The sequence below is a fragment of the Nicotiana sylvestris genome, chromosome 3 (genome assembly GCF_000393655.2).
Source record: "Nicotiana sylvestris chromosome 3, ASM39365v2, whole genome shotgun sequence".
NCBI lineage: Eukaryota > Viridiplantae > Streptophyta > Magnoliopsida > Solanales > Solanaceae > Nicotiana > Nicotiana sylvestris.
Window position 1 is genome coordinate 56,176,187 of NC_091059.1, and position 5,687 is coordinate 56,181,873.

Consider the following 5,687-nt stretch of genomic DNA (forward strand, 5'->3'; position numbering starts at 1 on the left):
ACTGAAAAAATGAGCAAATACACAGTTTCTATAAATTATTCTATTCATAGAAATAGTAGGGGTGTCTATATTTTTTATTCCCCATGAGAATTATTATTATTTTCTGTTCATGGGTCTCAGAATAATACGTAGTTGAAAAAATTTATCCGGAAGGAATATCGAGATTATTATGTATTTTTCATGCATTTCACTCATTTATACATGTGCATTGACCCATGACCAGATGACGTTATATACGCGTATATATGTAAATATATGTATATGGGATATGGGAAAAGGTTATGGCGTTATATACGCACCACCACCTGATCAGCTGGTATACGATGATGATTTTGCCCGCAGTGGCCGATATGATATGATGGGATGCCCTTAGAGGCTGATGATGTTATGAAACATGTACCTATGCACGACATGACATTCATACGCATACGCATGACGCTAAAAGTAATTTATGATTTACAAAGTTATTCAGACTTACAAGTTGAGTCATGTACTCTATATGTCTTCCATGTCTCTTATGTATTTATTTATGTGCCTTACATATTCAATACATTATTCGTACTAATGTCCCTTTTGTCTAGGGATGCTACGTTTCATGCCCGCATGTCCCGATAGACAGGTCGAGAGCCCTCCATATAGGCTATCAACTCAGTGGAAGATGTTGGTGCGGTCCATTTGCTTCGGAGTTGCTTGTTTGGTTAGTATGAGTTAGACGTATATTGTTTGGTATGGCGGGACTCTGTCTCAACCTTTATGATATTTATGTATTCTTAGCGACTTGTAGACATATGTCGTGTACGCGAAAGATTGTACGGTCTTGTCGGCCTATGTTTTGAGTTTATAAATGATTATGTTGGCCTATTAGGCCCGTATGTCACGTGTATATGATGATGTAATTAGAAAGATACATTACGTTGGTATTCGGTTGAGTAAGGTACCAGGTGCTCGTCATGGCCCATCGGTTTGGGTTGTGACAAAAGTGGTATCAGAGCAGTTCTGTCCTAGGGAGTCTACAAGCCATGTTTAGTAGAGTCTTGTTTATGGGTGTGTCGTGCACCACATTTATAAGCTGGAGGCTACAGGGCATTTAGGACTGTCACTCTTTCTTCTTAATCTAGATCGTGTGGTAGAGCTCACTTATAAGAATTCGAGTCCCGAACTTCTATTCGTAATAAGACGATGCATACATTCAGAAAGACGATCGATAAGAGATACAGCTGTGGGATTATTGATTTAGAGGAACTCGATTTTGCATCTTGCTTATGATAAATAAATGTGAAATCTTTAGCAAATCATAGATGTATTGAAAGGTGTAAGCCTCTTGGTAAGGATCTTGAGGCAAGAATACATATCCACCTTAATGGTGAAAGACAATGAGAGATTTAGAAGGTAAATACAAGTGTCAACAAGTAAAAGAAGTAAGATGAAGAAAAGTACGAGGCGCCCAGTTAATGAAGGTTAACGGTTGTTTTCTTGTTTGAAATTTGAAGGGGGGAGAGTTGCAGTGATTTTGGGCTAGCTCTTGTAGTTGGTTTTGGGCTATTAATTGTATGATTTATTTTATGACTACCTATTGTCATTAGTTTTTTTCCCGAATGGATATAAGTGATAATAGCTCGTTTAACATACTATTTTATAACCAGAGAATCAAGCATAAACTTTTACAAAAAGTCTTCTCTATATTTTTCCTTTTTATCCTTATTAAGATAATTAATTTATGTAAAAATTAATTAGTTTTAATTCTACAATCACTTATAAATCTATAATTGAGAATAAAAAAAACCCAAGGAGTGCCGACCTATATTTTACCAGATATTTAATATTAGAACTTATATAATTTAAAGAAGGATTTAATGTACAAAATTTAGTTGATTTAAACTTTTAGTCTCTAAGTACAATTTTTTAAAAATTATAAAATAAATATCATTGAAATATGTTGCAGTTATACAATAAAATTTATATCAAACATATAAGCTCTTGAATATAATAAATGTTAATAGCAAGGTTAAATTTTTAAATAAACCAGAGAAACATAATATAAGGGCCAAAAAAATTAAAGTAAAATAAAGTAAAAATAAGAAAGATATTCAAAACCAGATGAGAAAGTATTCATTAAAACATTAGAGGAGTAATAGATAATACGTTTACAATGAGTAACAGAGATAACGCGCAGTCAAATCTCTCTATTACAAACTCGTTTGTTTCAGATATTTTTAAGATATTATAGGGAATTGCAGTTATAGAAAATATATATTATAACAGAACATGAAACTTGATTCCAGAAAAACTTGACTTTTATAGTAAAGTATTATTATATATGAATGTTGTTATAGAGAGATTTATTTATAATATACTCAATTTCAATTACTATCGCACAAAAGTCTTTACACAAAACTTTTGATCCAGTTATTATTTATCATGGATTCATGATAGTGATAGTACAAAAAATAAAAGATGAAAAAAATTATATACGACCTATAATAAAGTAAATCAATGTCGAATTCAATTCGATTCTTTCAATCCTTAATTTACTATTATGATTCCACACCATAAATAAAGTATAGGTGATCGGAGATTTCATAGGTTAAATTTTATATATTACTTAATTACTATGCTTATCTTATATGTAGCTCTATAAGGTAAAAGTCCAATTCAAATTTAAGTCCTAACTATTAAGATTTCCTATATAGTAGTTTAAATAAGAAAATTATTTAATATGTAAGACTTCAGTTAATTTTAAAATTAAATATAAAAATTAATTAAATTACTATTTACTTGATGTGAAATCTATTTTTTAAGGGTAAGAAAGATGAACAACTTTTTACTAAGGACCTTTGTGCTTTTAATATAAAAATATAGATATTGATAGATATAAATAGATTATATTTTATATAGATATGAATAAATATATAAATATAAATTAATAGATATAGATTATCTAATATTTTCTTATTTTATGAATACTTTTTTTACTTTTTTTTGGGCCAAGGACTAATCACTTTGTGTTAATGTTTTCCTACTCTGTATAAGAGGCACCTACTAAAGAATATTCTGGTAATTTCAGTTTAGTCCTAAATTTTGCTGAAATAGGGAGTTAGTACGCTATGCTTATTTATTTATCGTCTTTGCTTCTCTTTGTCTGGTTCATCTTCAGATTTCTTTATCTCAAGTAAGTAATGAATTTGTTATCACTGTAATCTATGAGATTGTTTTGAATTATTTAAGCTCTATACGGTGAAAATCGGAGCTACTCGATTTTATCCTTTGATGGAAAAAGAGATATCACGTTGAAAGGCCAGGACGTCGAATCTGGGACCGAAGTTTCTTTCTAAGTTCAAGGTCGACATCACTAACCGAGGTTAGAAGGGGGACATACTTCAAAATGATGCCGGTATAATTCAGTAACGGAAAGGGCGAGATATCCACAAAGGATCGAAAATCGTGGCATGAATCTCGGAACGAATCGGTCTGCAGCAGTTAATTAGATGTTAATATGATTTCCTGCTATAATTATAAGTGTACCTTATTTAGGACTCCCCTATTATATAATGAGGGATCTCATTCATTTGTAATCATCATTGTTCACTGATCAGAATACATACTTTCATTACTTTCCTGCTATTTCACTTACTGTTCATCAGAGTTGCTTTATTTTGCCATCCCACCTCGAGGCTATCCCAAGTTGAGGTCAAAATTTGGCTAGCATACTGGTTTGATTTATTTTATTCTATAATTTATCTATTTAATTTTTTGTTTATCAATTGGTATTGGATTGGATCACATATCCTTAAAATCACAATATAAGTTTAATTGTTACTCGATTTTAGGGTAAACAGTTTGGTGCCCACAGTGGGGCTAAGGATAATAGTGATTTTTCGGTGTTGATTCTGATAACACACATTATTTCACGCTTGTTCTTGTCAAGTATTTTTGCTTTTTGGTTAAAACATGTCAAACTCACAAAACGCACCCGCACATGGTGATAATGGTCTCGGGTTTCATGGGGAGAACGACAATATAATTGCTCCAGAAGACGAGGTGCCACCGGTTAATCTCGGGTAAGCACCTATTGCCGATCCGGTCGACGTCAGTTCGCACATTGCTTTAAATGCAGACCTGGGCACGGACCCCGAAGGAAGTGTAGGCAGGGAAGGTCGATCTGGTGGCCAAGGTACACAGGGCAGAGGAGATGGAGGAGTTAGTCTCCAAGTGATATTCGAGATATTACAGGCTCAGAAGGCCGCTATCGATCAGCATCAAAATCAATATAGAACTCTGAGTGGGATTGTGTGATGACCCGAAAGGTCATCACTTGTTTTAGAAATAAATTATGTGATCCGAGGCCTCAGAAACCTCCTTTTTCCTCACCTCGATTTACATGCTCGGTCCGGGCATATATCCGAAACGCTTTTATGTGAAAATGTGATGACAATATTAATTTGGCCTTTAAAATTAAATTTAAGTTGACTTTGGTCAATTTTTTGGGTAAACGGACCCAGACATGTGATTTGACGGTCCCGGAGGGTCCGTAGGAAAATATGGGACTTGGGCATATGCCCGGAATCGAATTTCGAGGTTCCAAGCCCGAGAAATGAATTTTTGAAAGAAATTATTTTACTGAAAATATAATAGTTTTTGGAAATTTGATTATATTTGAAATTTATGGTATGAAGCCCATATTTTAGTTCCGGAGCCCGTACAGATTCAATATGACATTTAAGATGCGTCTGTGAAATTTGGTAAGAAACGGAAGTCGTTTGATGTGATTCGGATCTGTAGTTGTGAAAATTGATACTTTGAAAGTTTGGGGATTTTTCTTAGACTTCTATGCTAAATTTGTTGTTTAAGATTTTATTTTGGCGATTTGATCGCACGGATAAGTTCATATGATGTTTTTGAGTTAGTATGCACGTTTGGTTTGGAGCCCCGAGGGCTCGAGTGAGTTTCTAATGGGTTTTGGGATGTTTTTAAACATAGAAACGTTGCAGGTTTTGCTGTCTCAGGTGCACAGAGGTTTTGATCTTCGCGTTCACATGGTTCAGGGGGAGTACCCTTTGCGAACGCGTTCAGGCACTCGCGAACGCGTAAGGTTAATGGCCTGGGAGAGGGATTTCACATTTGTTCTATGCGAATGCGAAGGCTCTAGGAGCTGAAGCTCCGCGAACGCGAGCCGTCGAGTGCGAACGCGATGATCAGCTGGGCCTGACCCATCGTGAATGCGACAGGTCTATCGCGAACGCGATGAAGGCTTGCCCAGTCATTTTTTTAAAACAGAAGCAAAATCGGGCAGAACCCATTTATTTCATATTTTCAAATTTTGGGAGCATTGAGGCGATTTTCAAAGAACAAGTTTTTCCCCCAAAGAATTAGTATATGATTCAAAACCTTTTTCTTACGATTTCCCATTGCATTTCATCAATTTTCATCCTAAAATCTAAGGTTTTTATGGTAGAAATTAGGAAATTGGGTAGAGTTGGGGCTTTTTGATTAATTGGGATTTAGACCTCGTTTTGGGGTCGGATTTCGAACTAATTGCATATTCGGGCTTATGGGTGAATGAGTGATCGGGTTTTGGTCCGAACCTCGAGTTTTGACCAAGCGGGCCCGGGGACGATTTTTGACTTTTTGGGGAGAATGATAGAAAACCTATAATTAAGCATTGGTTATGAATTCTTTAGCATTTATTA